Raw genomic sequence first — 16,107 nt, 5'->3', positions numbered from 1 at the left:
GCAGCGCTTTACAATATAAAAGGAGACAATACAGTTACAATACAATAAAATACAAGAGGATTAAGAGGGCCCTGCTCAGAAGAGCTTACAATCTAATAGATTATTATTAGTGCTAGTCGTAGTAATAGTAGCAGTATTATGATAATTATTATTATTGTTAGCGTAAGTAATACTATTTATTATTATTATTTTTATTATTGGTAGTTGCAGTAGTAGTAGTATCCATATTATTATTGTTATTATTATTATTATTTTTATTATTATTATTATTATGCACGATTTATATAGCGCCAACAGTTTACGCAGCGCTTTACAATGTATAGGGGGGACAACACAATTACAGTACAATACAAAAGGTACAGGAGGGCCCGGCTCATAGAGCTTACATTCTAAAGGGAGGGGGTGGTGGTACAAAAGGTAATAGCTGCAGAGAATGATTTGATGAATAATAAATATTATTATTATTATTATTATTATTAATAATGCTATTTGTAGTAATAGTAGTAGTATTGTGATAATTATTATTATTGTTAGCATAAGTAATACTATTTATTATTATTATTATTTTTGTTATTATTATTATAAATATTATTATTATAAGTATTGTTATCTTTTTTTATTAGCGTTAGTATTAGTATTATCATTATTAATAATATTAGTAGTAGTAGTAGTAGTAGTATCATTATTATGACTGTTAGCATTAGCAATCCTATATTTTTTTTTAATTGTTATTAATATTAGCAGTGTAATTATCTTTATTACTAGTGTTAGTATTATTATTATTATTATTATCATTATTATTAGTAGTAGTGCCATTATTATTACTGTTAGTATTATTCTATGTTATTATTAAAACCTCTTCCGGGGCCACCTGCCGTCATTATACGTCACTACTAAAAAAATAAAATAAAATAATGACATTTTTTTTTTCTTTTGCTTTCAAGTGTAAATATGAGATCTGAAGCATTTTTGACCCCCCAGATCTCATATTTAAGAGGTCCTGTCATGCTTCTTTTTCTGTTACCAGGGACGTTTACATTCCTGGTAATAGAAAAATAAAAGTGATCCAAATTTTTTTTTTTTTTTTTTTTTTTTTAAAGGACAGTGTCAAAATAAAACATAAGAAGTAAAATAAATGAGAAAAAAATTATTTAAAGCGCCCCTGTCCCGCCGAGCTCGTGTGCAGAAGCGAGCGCATACGTAAGTCGCGTCCACATATGAAAACGGTGTTCAAACCACACATGTGAGGTATCGCCGCGATCATTAGAATGAGAGCAATAATTGTAGCCCTAGACTCCCTCTGTAACTGGCAAGCTGTAGAAAAATGTAAACGTCACCTATGGAGATTTTTAAGTGCCAAAGTTTGTCGCCATTCCACGAGCGGGCGCCATTTTGAAGCGTGACATGTTGGGTATCAATTTACTAGGCGCAACATTATCTTTCACAATATAGAAACAAATTGGGCTAACTTTACTGTTTTCCTATTTTTAAATTTAAAAAAGTATTTTTTTTTTCCCAAAAAATTGTGTTTGTAAGACTGTACAGTAGGGTTGCCACCTGTCCAGGATTCACCCGGACAGTTCGGGCTTTGAATCATGCATATGGATTTCAGGTGGACTGAAACCCGGACACATTGTTCAGACCGGGCTGTGGCTCCTCAAGTAACCAAGATAGTTACACACAAATCTGTTGCCACCTAGGAGCTGCATGTGGCTGGCTGGGGGTAGGTTTGGCATCATTGGGGGGGCAGGGTGATGATGCCAATAGGAAATTGGCCACAGTTGCTGTTCACCCCAGCACGCAATGCGCACCCCACATTACTACTCTTTGGGGCACAGGCTGCTAAAGTGTCCGGGTTTGGCTTGAAGGATCCCTGGTACAGGTATATTTGGACATTATAACAATTGGTGAACAATGTAACGATGTCCAGAGTCATGTACTGACACAGAGCAACAATAATAATCATATAATAGTCACATCAATGATCGAAGATACCTCTATAAGAAATGAGACTTCCTGTATGTTCTGCTAAACTGCTACATTTCTTCTCCAGTCTTCCAGTCTTCCAGTCTTCCAACTGATATAAAGCCCAATGTATAATAATAATAATAATAATAATAATAATAATGTCCGCCTCCGGTGTGAGTGAGGAATAGAATTGGTGGCGGAGGAATATGAGGAGTGCAGTAATGCCTGTCCATGTGATGAGTACATGGGCGATGGCCAGGGTCTTTGTACCTGGCACAGACACAGTGAAGGTCCTTGGAGAGGAACGCACTGACCTCCAGCTGGTGATCACTGTCAGTGGATGACGATCACCTGACAAGCACTGTAACCGGTTTAAAACAAAACAAAACTCCCCCCCCCCTCTAATAAGATCAATGAGAAAACACGGGGCACTTGGTAGGAATAAATAAAAAATGAAATTCTCAATTTACCAAAAACCTATATTTTAGTTGTAGGCTGAGCCAGGAACTCAGCACAGGGGTAGTGGGAACCCCTCATATTGGGCACAGCAGGTGTTCAGACCTGGGCACTCAGCACAGGGATGGTGGAAACCCCTCATAATGGGCACAGCGGGTGTATAGACCTGGGAACTCAGCACAGGGATGGTGGGAACCTCTCATAATGGGCACAGCGGGTGTATAGACCTGGGCACTCAGCACAGGGATGGTGGGAACCTCTCATAATGGGCACAGCAGGTGTATAGACCCGGGCACTCAGCACAGGGATGGTGGGAACGCCTCATAATGGGCACCGCCGGTATATAGACCTGGGAACTCAGCACAGGGATGGTGGGGACCCCTCATGATGGGCACAGCAGGTGTACAGACCTGGGAACTCAGCACAAGGATGGTGGGAACCCCTCATAATGGGCACAGCAGGTGTGCAGACCTGGGAACTCAGCACAGGGATGGTGGGAACCCCTTATAATGGGCACAGCAGGTGTGCAGACCCGGGAACTCAGCACAGGGATGGTGGGAACCCCTCATAATGGGCACAGCAGGTGTGCAGACCCGGGCACTCCGCACGGGGATGGTGGGAACCCCTTATAATGGGCACAGCAGGTGTACAGACCCGGGCACTCAGCACAGGGATGGTGGGAACCCCTCATAATGGGCACAGCAGGTGTGCAGACCAGGGAACTCAGCACAGGGATGGTGGGAACCCCTCATAATGGGCACAGCAGGTGTGCAGACCCGGGCACTCCGCACGGGGATGGTGGGAACCCCTTATAATGGGCACAGCAGGTGTACAGACCCGGGCACTCAGCACAGGGATGGTGGGAACCCCTCATAATGGGCAAGGCAGGTGTGCAGACCAAGGAAATCCTTAAAAAAAATCTCTTCTTAGCTTGATCACTGTTGGTTCTGAACAACAAACTAGCCATTGCCAACAATGAGGTTGATTCTCTGGTGAACTCCTCCTGTCTCTTTCTTTTATTAGAGATTCTATGTGCAGTCAGCGCTTTCTCGTTTGAATTTATTTGCACACAACCTCGGATCATTTCCATTTCCCGGTGGCATTGATGCAATCCAGAGTTTTCCTTTACATTTCCCTGTTAGCCCAAGGGCTTGCACTCTACACCAGGAAGGGATTAAACGCCGACCGTGACAACTGGATGCGGAATATGGTGAGCGTTTGCATCTCATTAGCATGTAGAGTGCTGGGAATGTTTCTGGTATTGGGCGCATAAAGAATTTGACCCAGAGCGGTGTGACTAAGCGTTACCGCTCCCTCCGCGCTCTGATCTTCACCTGACCCCTCCCCCCCACCCCCCACTCATCCCCCGACTTCTTCAGGCCCCTGGAAAGTATATTAGGGCACCATATGCGTTGCGTTATCATGGCGGGTTCACTTTATGTTTGTAGGGGCCTTGGCACTCCTCCATTTGTGAGTGCAATGGCCACTTTTCACATAAGTGAATGTCTTAAAGGGACCCTATCAACAGATATATATATATATATATATATACATATATATATAGATATAGATATAGATCTATCTATCTATCTATCTATCTATCTATCTATATATATATATATATATATATATATATATATATATATATATATATATATATATATTTATTTATTTTTTATGGTTTTTAAGTTTTTGAGTCAATTTCCTCAGTAAACTGGCATCATCAATTTTAAAGAGAAAACAAAGCTATGCCAAGGTAGGGCTGCTGTTAGAAACCATGGGGACCCCATACAGCCAACCTGACAGCCCCCTCTCCATCCTCATATAAACACGGTTCACTATGCCTCAGTTACAAATGAAAACAGTGAGTGATCAGTAGCGATCACTCATTGTGTTCATTCAGAAAAGGAAGGGGCTGGTAAATGTGTTATATTTATCGGACCCTTCCCTTGCTTTAGATATACTTTAGGTTAATATATTTGTGCCTTTGCTCTCAGGGATGGACATGTGTGCTGTTACTGTATTAGTATTTCCTCCCTGACACAGTGGACATTGAGGGGTTTTACTGAAGGCAAATCCACTTTGCACTACAAGTACAAGGTGCACTTGAAATTACACTGAAAGTGCACTTGGAAGTGCAGTCACTGTAGATCCGAGGGGGGGCATGCAAAGAAAATAAAAAACAGAATTTTAGCTTGCACATGATTGAATAAAATCAGCAGAGCTTCCACTCATTTCAGATCTTCCCCTCAGATTTACAGCGACTGCACTTCCAAGTGCACTTAGAGTGCAATTTCAAATGGGCTTTGCACTTGTAGTTTGCACTTGTAGTGCAAAATGGATTTGCCTTTCGTAAATAATCCCCATTATTATTATTATTATTATTATTATTATTCAGGATTTATATACAGCCATCAGTTTGTGCAGTCTTTGCTTTCGGGGATGGCTACGTGTATTGTTATTTTCTTGTATTCCCTCCCCGTCCCCGGCAGATATAATTTTATTATCATACAGGATTTATAAAGTGCCAACAATTTGTGCAGCACTTTACAATATGAAGGGAGACAGCAAAGCTAATATACAATTCAGAAGGAGGTTTAGAAAGGCCCTGCTCACGAGAGGCTTGCAGTCTAAATGTATCAGCCAAGCTTTAGGTGATAGACTGACTAGGTGAAAATAAAGGAAACAATCTTAAAAAAAAAAAAATGAAAACTCTTGCACCCAACAACATAAAAAAAAAAAAAAAAAAACGAAAAAAAAAAACTTGTAATCTGTAATATATTTGCTTTAATCAAACCTTAATTTATTAGAATTGTGCAGCCATTGCTCTCAGGGATGGCTATGTGTGCTGTTATTGCCTTGTATTACCTCCCTGTCAGGGCCGTTTTATTAATAATAATAGCAATAATAATAATAAATAATATTATTATTATACAGGAGCTACAGCATATAGCACCAACAGTCTATACAGTGCTATTGTGTGCTTGCAGCTACTGATGGGGAGGTGTGGGGAATCTGACAGCACTGGGAGGGGGGGTAGGGTGACACACAGGGAGGGCCTGGGCAGCAATGGGAAACAATGGGAAACATATGGTGATCGGTGCAGCGGGGAGGGGCAGAATCTGTTCCCCTAAATAGCTCTCTCTGCAGCAGCTGTAAGCCAGGGGAGGGAGAGGGAGGAGAAGCCCCCCTGCTGTGCCAATCACTCACCCTGCCCCCATCTGATTTACCATGCTGCCTGGGCCCCCCTGCTGGCCTGGGGCTTATACAGGGGGACCGGTGGTACCCTTTTACATATATAATATATATATCTATATATAATATATATATATATATCGACCTGTGCCCAAGCACCCGGAGGAATCAGTGACGTGCCCACATAATTTTCTTTCACTCCGCGGCTCCACTGGAACAAAGTGCTATTCCCATCATGCAGTGGGAAATACAGCTTTCAATGGGCATGAATGTAGGCTGGACTGTGGGCATGCCAATCATGGCGGAGGTCATGGTGGATGGGACAGACCTGGAATCTCCTGGCCTGCCAATCAAACGCTGCATTAGAGTGGAACAGACCAAAAGTCGGAGATCCCTGGATCTCCCCACGTCAATTACGTCACCGCCGGTAAAGTACAGTATGACTTACAATGAGTTATAATGGGTCTTACAAAGAAACCCTTATTATGACGGTTTCTAATTATGATTTTACAATGTAGCATTGGACAGGAAGTGTGTTACTGGAAAGATGACCAGGTGAAAATAAAGGGAAAAAAAAGCCCCAAAAAAAGGAAAACTCATGCAGCTACCACATGTAAGGACAGGTAATCTGCAATATATTTGCTTTAGATATACTGTAGGTTATTATAATTGTGTAGCCTTTGCTCATAGGGATGGCTACATGTGCTGTTATTTTCTTGTATCCCTTCCCTGTCAAAGCAAGTAATAAAACAAAAAGTTAAAGGGGGGGGGAAAAAAAAAAAAAAGAAGAGGACAACGAGGTGGCTAGAAACAGAAAGTTTGAACATGCCATTGAGAAACACAACTTGATAGTACTTCCGACACATAACAGCAAGACTGACGCCAATTGTAGATACAGAATTGGGTAAGAAATCGCAGTTAGCGACCAATAAACTCATTTTAAAATATATATATCTTGGCGAAATGAACAAGCACCTGGGAAAAAAGTCTAATATGTTTTTGATACAGTTTAACTTTCTCTCCCATTTTTCACTTGGCTGTTGAACATTCGGTTCATTTTTCTTCCACCGTACAGAAGTAGAATTGGCGGAACGAGGCTCAGCCTTCACGTAGCTCAATGGAAGCCGTCTGCTTATTAGTCTGTTCCAGGTGATAATTGGGTTTGGCAGACGGTAGAAGAACTTTAATGGTAATCTATGACTTTGATTTTCATTGCGCTGGAAGTTTAAGTGGAAGAAATTAGAATTTTGGAAGCTAAAACAATGAGTCCTGATTCTTCAAACTCTTTGTATGCTGGACACATATATACAATGTTATGCGGGACAGGAGGTCCTCTAGATCAGTGGTCATCAACCCCTGTCCTCGGGATCCACTAACAGGCCAGGTTTGCAAGATAACTGAAATACATCACAGGTAATATCATTTGCTGCTCAGTGATTGCAGGATTCTAGTCTGCATCTCCCCCAAGGTGATACATAAAACCTGGCCTGATAGTGGGCCCTGAGGACAGGAGTTGATGACCACTGCTCTAGATGAAGGTTTTTCACTACATGCATGCAATTTTCATAGGGGTGCCATTCACTGCCATCCTATGACTAACCAATGGCTCCAATGCGAATATCATTCTAATTTTGTGTGAAGGCAAGACAAAAGTCTGCACTGGCACTGGCTAGAGTGGTCCAACCTTCAAGTTATTATTGCAGTCTTTATCTGGAAGAGTTTATTTCTTTCTGTCCAGGTGACAACCACCGGGGTTATGCATGGTGTCATTGAGACAGCAAGTAAGACAAATTGAAAGCATTAGGTAATGCTGGATAATCGAGGGAAGGTTTCTTGTTACAGTACTTTAAGGATTCTTCGTGGAATCCGTGTGGGTCCTCCAGGATTCCTCATGGGGTCCCTGTGGGTCCTCCAGGCTTCCTCATGGGATCCCTCTGCATCCTCCAGGCTACCTCATGGGATCCCTCTGCGTCCTTTAGGCTACCTCATGGGATCCCTGTGCGTCCTCCAGGATTCCTCATGGGATCCCTGTGGGTCCTCCTGGATTCCTCATAGGATCCCTGCTAGAACATCCAGAGCTCTCAGTAATGATACTGTGCTTGCCCTCTGACCAGTAGGATATTGACACTCCAGACTTTAAAGTGGTTGGTGATTTGTTTGCCAGTTGCCTGTTTGTTGCTGACCTGGACTGATATGGCTACTCTCTTGTGTGCCACCTGCCTCCACCGCTTCCTGGACCTGACTACTCTCCTGCCTGCCACAACCCTTGCCCTGACCCGTCTACTCTCATTCTTGCCACCTGCTATGACCCCTGCCTGGACCTGACCACTCTCTTACCTGCTGCCTGCCATGACCCCTACATGAACCTGACTATTATCTTGCTTGGTACCTGCCACAAACTCCGCCCAAACCTGACTACTCTCATGCCTGCCACCTGCCATGACCTGTGCCTGGACCTGATTAATCTCCTCTTTGTTGCCTGCCATGACACCTACCTGGACCTGACTACTCTCTTTCTTGCCACCAGACACCAACTTTGCCTCAACCTGACTACTTTCATGCTTGTCATCTGACATAACCTCGTCCTGGACCTGACTAATCTCCTGTTTGTTGCCTGCCATGACCCCTGCTTGGACCTGACTACTCTCTTACTGGCCACTTGACACAAACTTTGCCTCCGTCTGACTATTCTCATGCCTGCTACCTGCCATAATCCCTGCCTGGACCTCACTGCTCTCTTGCCTGCTGTCTGTCATGACCCCTGCCTGGACCTGACTACTCTTTTGCTTGCTCCCTTCCATAAAGTTTGCCTCAACATGACTACTATCATGTCTGACACTTGCCATGACCTCTACTTTGACCTGACTAATCTCCTGTTTTCTGCCTGCCATGGCCCCTGCCTGGACCTGCCTACTCTCTTGCTTGCCACCTACCACAAACTCTGCCTCGGCCTGACTACTCTCATGCTTGTCACCTGACATAACCTCGTCCTGGACCTGACTAATCTCCTGTTTGTTGCCTGCCATGACCCCTGCTTGGACCTGACTACTCTCTTACTGGCACTTGACACAAACTTTGCCTCCGCTTGACTATTGTCATGCCTGCTACCTGCCATGATCCCTGCCTGGACCTCACTGCTCTCTTGTCTGCTGTCTGCCATGACCCCTACCTGGGCCTGACTACTCTCTTTCTTGCCTTAACCTGACTACCCTCATGTCTGACACTTGCCATGGCCTTTACCTTGACCTGCCTAATCTCCTGCTTTTTGCCTGCCATGGCCCCTGCCTGGACCCTTCCTACTCTCTTGCTTGCCACCTGCTACAAACTCTGCCTCGACCTGACTACTCTCATGCTTGCCACCTGCCGTGACCTCTGCCTGGACCTGACTACTCTCCTGTTTGCCGTCTACCATGACCTCCGCCTGAACTGGAATACTCTCTTGTCTACAACAGTCTCTGTACCGTAAACCTTCTGTCCCAGCAACCCCTTTGTGGGGTGATCTTCAGGGCCATGAACTGATGCCATTGGCCCACCACTGCTCATGAAAACCCACGTCACCTGTCAGGGTGCACCACAACAGTTTACTGTTGGTTGGTTAACTCATAGACATATCCTAGGTGTGTTGGTCCATTTTAGATATGGTGGTTGTCATAATGGATGAGGAGCATCATTAAAGAGGGACTAAAGCCATCCTAATGCACCATAGTATGCAAACATGTGCAACATGCTTCCATACTTAGGTACACTTACACCCAAAGCCCTCCTCCATCCAGTCCAGCCAACAGTCACTGCTCCTTCAAAGCTAACTTGATGAATCCTTCGGCCATTGGGTGGCCAGGCATTTGCAAAGGAGTTACATTGTTTGGCATCTAGCCAGCATGCCAAGATAAGATGAGATTTACATGAAATGGTGCATGCGCCATGCAGTGTACATTGAATAAGAAAAATTGCAAGGAGAGAGACTTTGTGTGACTTTGTTACCATATAACTCTAACCAGGGCTTTTTTTCTCTCAGAAAATAGGTGTAGGGGTGGACTCTCCCCTTCAAAAATAACCCCTAGTCTTCAACCCTACCTGCCTCCAAGCAACAACGCTTGGTTCTACTCCCTACCTACCTCCCACTAGCACTCCCTGTTCACATCTGGTGATTTGGGACCGCAGGCAGAATTGTAACGATTCTGCCCGCATATCCAAATAGCGTGGCAGTATCGCGTGCGTAGGTTCGGCCCAATGCGTTTTATCTCATAGGACATCATCTGGGGCATCCACGTCATGTGATCCCCCTCACTCATTTATAACATATTTAACAAGGGAGGTGACCCCACTGTTGATTACGAAATAAAGCACCGCTGGGTGCACCTATGGTTTAACCACATATTAAAAAAAAAAATATAGAAATCACATAAAAAGAAAATCACATCTATATTTTTGTCATTAAATAGGCTATCAAAAAAATAAACTTGACCAGCTAACAATTATGGCTAAATTAAAACATAGAATACTTTCAGTATATGCAGAACTTCCTAGTAAGGTATTACAGATCACACAGAAACCATTCAGAATATGCAAAAATACATTATATGGCATCGAAGGAACAACGCATTTCCAAATAAATCGCTTATTCAGGACTCACACCTAACCACATATACAAGAGATGGTCGGTCCTATAAAAGAGTAACATCTAAAAACACAAAAATGACATCATCAAAAAGATTAACACAAAGATACAGAAAAAAAAAAAGATTTCCTAAAATACAAAATAATACCTATTGTTCCACACTTTGCATTGCAGCACATTATGCCCCATTATAAGTCACTCACTCTGTGTTTTAATGGAGCATGTCCTGTTTTCTCCAAGGGCACACCAATGCCAAAGTTGGTGTGAACCATTTTTTTTTGGGGGGGGGGGGGGGGGTTTGTTATTGTGCTGGGCCTGTATTGACCAATGCTGCCCAATTCCACATGGTGTGAATGAGCCCCAAGGAAGCTTTTTTTTTTACCTGTTAAAGCATAAAATGTTTTACTGGTTCTCGTATAAGTCAGATTTAGCTCTGTGCTTAAATGATTTGTTTTAGTGATTTTGTCAGGACTTGGATCACCCGCTGGAGGCACTATGCTTCCCAGAGGGGAAGTTTGTAGTTCCAATGTCCACCGGCAGGTGTCTCCCAGCAGACAGCAGATTCCAGTAATCAGCTCCACCTGGTGCTGGCTGCTGGGAATGTATTTAGTCCCCCTGCTGCTCTTACAACCTTGCTGCCAGATACTGCTAGTCATTATCTCATTCCTGCTCTTTGATCTTGCTCTCTGCCTAGTACCTTTACCCTGAACCCTACTGCCTTGTTCCTACACCATGTTGTTCCTTATCCCAGTTTTGGTTCCCCTTTCCTATGCACCTCTTGCCCCCTCCCTGAACCTCCAGTTTAACTTTTGCTTTTGTGTCCCCCATTGGTATGTTTTGTATATAGTTAGTTCGATAGTTACTGTAGGATTTGTGTTATGCCTTGTACACACGGTCGGAGATTCCGACAACAAAATCCCTCGGATTTTGGCCGAAACTTGTGTTGCATACACACGGCCGGACAAAGTTGCCGGAAAATCCGATCGCTCGGAACTTGGAGACCCTCGTTGCGTACGACGGGACTACGTTGAGGCTAGTAGCCGATAGCTCTGGTCTCGTAATTTGATCTGAGCATGCGTGGCACTTTGTCCGTCGGAATTCTCTAAAAACGATCGGGAAAAGTCAGATCGGATTTTTTTTGTCGGAAAATTTTACATCCTGCTCTTAAATTTTTTTCCGCCGGAATTTCCGACGGAAAAAGTCCGATAGAGCCCACGCACGGTCGGGTTTTCTGACAATATGATCCGATCGGACCTTTTCCGTCGGAATTTCCGACCGTGTGTACAGGGCATTATTCTGTTAGGTCACTGAGTTAGGTATTTTGTTACTGGGTTTTTACTGTTTGCCGGTGTTTGGATGGCTTTTGTTTTACTATTAATACATGGTGTGTATATATATATATGTATGTGTGCATATATATATATGTATGTGTGTATATATATATATGTGTATATATATATATATATATCTATATCTATATATAGATATATATATAGATATATATATATATATATATATATATATATATATATATATATATATATATATATATACTGTGTGTGTGTGTGTGTGTGTGTATATATATATATATATATATGTATATATATATGTATATATATATATATATATATATATATATATATATATATCCGATCTTGTCCGTGAAATCCAGATGGATGGAAACCCTGTTTTCCATCCATCTGGCAGATTGGATCGGATGAAAATGGACAGGCAGTTCGTTTTCATTTGCTCTCCCATAGAGGACAGCGGGAATGGCCCTGTCATCCGCCTGCTCAGCGGGATCAGCAGATCTACCCCCCCCCCCCCCCCCCCCCCCCGCTGAGCAAAGCAGAGAGCAGAGTCCGCCTGGCAGAAAGCCCGTGTGAAAGGGGCCTATCACCTTGCTCCAGTGTTTTTTCTTGTAGAGCCGAAATCAAGTCCCCATTCACACCTGAACATTTAGACGGGTGCGTCCCAGCAGGTCCCAGTAATTAGCTCCAGTTGAAATCAAGTCCCCATTCACACCTGACCATTTACAAGAGTTAACCCAAAGCGTGTCATTGCTTGAAATGAAGAATCCCATTATTCTCAACGGTCCATTCAGACCTGTCACCTGAAGCTCAAAACGGGACACAAGCTTCTTTGGGGCAGAATTGCGCATTTTTGCACCCAAAGACTTTAATGGGAGTGCCTAAAATAGGTATATTTTTCAGGTGCTCCAATTAAAAAGGTCGCTGTGGTGGTCAAAAAAGACCCAATTCTGATCTTATACTGTAAAAGTTGTACGTAAAAACGCCCATACAAGTATGCAAAAATAAATCAATATATATATATATCTATATCTATATCGCCTGGCTGCGTGAGTCGGGGGCCGATGTACTAGAAATAACCCTTTCTCTACGCATTAATATTTGGCACTCAGTCGGGGCTGCAGGACTCAATAAACGTGGTGGAAAGCCTTTTGAAGAGCTTCCATAGTCTCCCACGCCAAGTATTTATGGAGTTAATGGCTTTGCCATTCTTTAGCCCACAGCGGCAATAATGCCAACCAATCATCTGAAGGCAGGGACGAGCCCTGACGTATAATGGAAGGATCATATTTTGCGTCCGACAGAGGAAAAAAAAATAATAATTTGGCTTCTAACTCAAGCCACTCGAAAGACAGAAGTGAAAACACCTTGGGGGGATCTTCATCAGGATCTCAATCCAGACCGGCTGCGGAGAGATTCAAAGCCTTGGCCCTCATTCCTTTGTCACGCGTTACAGATCTCGCTTGTCAGATAACGTTATGGGTGGGAAATGAGATACAAAAATAACACGTTGTACCGCCCGAAAATGGTTTTGGAGAAAAGACTTTTGCGGGCCAAGACTTTCAAGAACAATTACTGTGCGGATGTTGTTCAATTGAATTACGCCGAAACTGTAGATGGCTTGTTTAAAGGGTCAGTCAACCAGAGCTGGGACAGAGAGAAGTAAGAAGAGGGTTAAATGTGTCGGCCTTTCCGAGGGCAAAATTAAAAAATTACCAAAAAGCAACAGATAACTAGGGACCGATGAACAGAAAGTCCACCGGGAGTGGACTTCCACTATGCACTGCACCCTTATGTACACACGATCGGAATTTCCGGACAGAAAAAGACCGATGAGAGCTTTTCATCGGAAAATGCGACCATGTGTATGCTCCATCGGAATTTAGCTGTCCGAATTTGGGAAGGCCGTCCACAAGGTTTAGGAGTGTGTCTATGGGAATGTTTGACCATTCTTCCAGAAGCGTATTTGTGAGGTCAGGTATTGATGGTGGACAAGAAGGCCTGGCTCGCAGTCTCCTATCTAATTCATGCAAAAGGGGTTCTATCCTAATCAAAATGATTTGGACCAGTGCACAAAGCAAGGTCCATAAAGACATGGATGAGAGAGTTTGGGGTGAAGGAACTTGACTGCAACCCAATTGAACACATTTTGTTCTATCGGGTTGCGGTCAGGACTCAAGTTCCTTCACCCCAAACTTGCTCATCCATGTCTTTATGGACCTTGCTTTGTGCACTGGTCCAAATTATTTGGATTAGGATAGAACCCCTTATGCATGAATTAGAGCGGAAACTACGAGCCAGGCCTTCTCGTCCAACATCAGCGCCTGACCTCGCAAATGCTCTTCTGGAAGAATGGTCAAACATTCCCATAGACACACTCCTAAACCTTGTGGACGGCCTTCCCAGAAGAGTTGAAGCTGTTATAGCTGTAAAGGGTGGGCCAACTCAATATTGAACCCTACGGACTAAGACTGGGATGCCATTAAAGTTCATGTGCGTGTAAAGGCAGGTGTCCCAATACTTTTGGTAATATAGTGTCTATCAGCTGATAAAAGAAAGGGCAGGTATGGGGTATGAAGGTATAGGCAGGGAAGGCATAGAAGAGGAAGGTATAAGTTGGAAGGTATAAAAGGAGAAGGTATAGGAAGGAAAGGTATAGAAGGGGGAGGTATAAGTTGGAAGGTATAGGAGGGGACGGCATAGGATGGAAAGGTATAGAAGGGGACAGTATCATTTTGAAGGTATAGGACGGGAAGGTATAGGGCGGGAAGGTATAGGACGGGAAGGTATAGGATGGGAAGGTATAGGACGGGAAGGTATAGGAAGGGAAGGTATAGGAAGGGAAGGTATAGGACAGGAAGGTATAGGAAGGGAAGGTATAGGAAGGGAAGGTATAGGAAGGGAAGGTATAAGTTGGAAGGTGTAGGAGGGGACAGCATAGGATGGAAAGGTATAGAAGGGGACAGTATCATTTTGAAGGTATAGGACGGGAAGGTATAGGACGGGAAGGTATAGGACGGGAAGGTATAGGACGGGAAGGTATAGGACGGGAAGGTATAGGACGGGAAGGTATAGGAAGGGAAGGTATAGGAAGGGAAGGTATAGGAAGGGAAGGTATAGGAAAGGAAGGTATAAGTTGGAAGGTGTAGGAGGGGACAGCATAGGATGGAAAGGTATAGAAGGGGACGGTATCATTTTGAAGGTATAGGACGGGAAGGTATAGGACGGGAAGGTATAGGAAGGGAAGGTATAGAAGGGGAAGGTATAAGTTGGAAGGTGTAGGAGGGGAAGGTATAAGTTGGAAGGTGTAGGAGGGGAAGGTATAAGTTGGAAGGTGTAGGAGGGGAAGGTATAGGATGGAAAGTTATAGAAGGGAAATTTATAGTTTATAAAAGGGCCCCCATGACAGTGTGGATCCAGGGTCCTTCCATACCTCCTGTTGCCATTCTTAGTATTTTGCTATCTCCAGCCACATTCCCAAGCTGTGGAATGGAGGCGAGGCCCTGCACTCAGCCATTAATCCTCTCTTGTTACATCCATACGTAATGAGCCTGTGATTACCCACCATGAAATATGTCACAATCCCCCCAGAAGATTTCATCGGTGGACTAATTGTCGGTTTAAGGTTTTTAGGCACAGCGTCGCCATGTCATCCGCCGCAAATCTCTGTGACAAATGCAGCTGTCAGGGAACCGGCGGCCTAACTGAATTAAGCTCAACCAAGAAAATTGACATTAAGGGCCTGATGGTCACATTCTACAAAAAAAGGACTCCATTCCCTGATTCCCCCTGGGGTGACTGGGGCCAGACCAGGGGCCCCTGCGGAGAAGGCTGGGCCAGGCAGAGGCACATTTATGAAGATTGTCTTGATTTAGCCTGTTTAAAAAAAATATAATAATTCCATTAGTTTATGAACGTTTATAATAAATTTATATACATACACTATATTACCAAAAGTTTTGGGACGTCTGCCTTTACACGCACACAAACTTTAATGACATCCCAGTCTTAGTCCGTAGGGTTCAATATTGAGTTGGCTCTGCCCTTTGCAGCTATAACAGCTTCAACTCTTCTGGGAAGGCCGTCCACAAGGTTTAGGAGTGTGTCTATGGAATGTCTGACCATTCTTCCAGAAGCGCAGCCTGTGACTGGACAGTGAGAGAAGAAGCAGCAGATTGATGAGGACATCTCTCTATCCCTTAGCTCTCTCTCCTTCCATCGGCATACTTCTTGCACTGCAGCACACCTGATTGGCTCCTTGTGTTGCTTCTCCCTCCAGCAGTAAGAGCCGTGCTGTACATAGACTTCAACAGGCTGATACCAGATCAGATTCAGGTATTTGAAAACATACATATGATGATGTATTAAGAATCACAGATCTGCATTAACTCAGGTCTTTTATGTCTGTTTGGAGTTTGGCTTTAAATTGTATCACATAGTGATATTTATTCATAAAGGAGTTATCTGTGTTTGTGAAATGTTGTGAAATGTTGTTGTCAATGTTGATGATTGTACTGGGCAGAGACGACTGGTGGTCGGTCGGTCATCCAGCCCCGTATT

The 16,107-nt window shown here is 43.5% G+C and overlaps 1 protein-coding gene across 5 annotated transcripts in view; it reads left to right on the top strand.

Annotated features, from left to right (window-relative positions):
- Nucleotides 1–16,107, top strand: part of CNTFR (ciliary neurotrophic factor receptor) — a 756,323-nt gene that overhangs the window by 342,262 nt on the left and 397,954 nt on the right. The gene's annotated exons all lie outside the window — the stretch shown is intronic.

This window comes from Lithobates pipiens, unplaced genomic scaffold, assembly GCF_037356315.1.
Source record: "Lithobates pipiens isolate NorthernLeopardFrog02 unplaced genomic scaffold, aLitPip1_a1.2 Scaffold_97, whole genome shotgun sequence".
NCBI lineage: Eukaryota > Metazoa > Chordata > Amphibia > Anura > Ranidae > Lithobates > Lithobates pipiens.
This window is presented reverse-complemented; position numbering and strand designations above follow the sequence as displayed.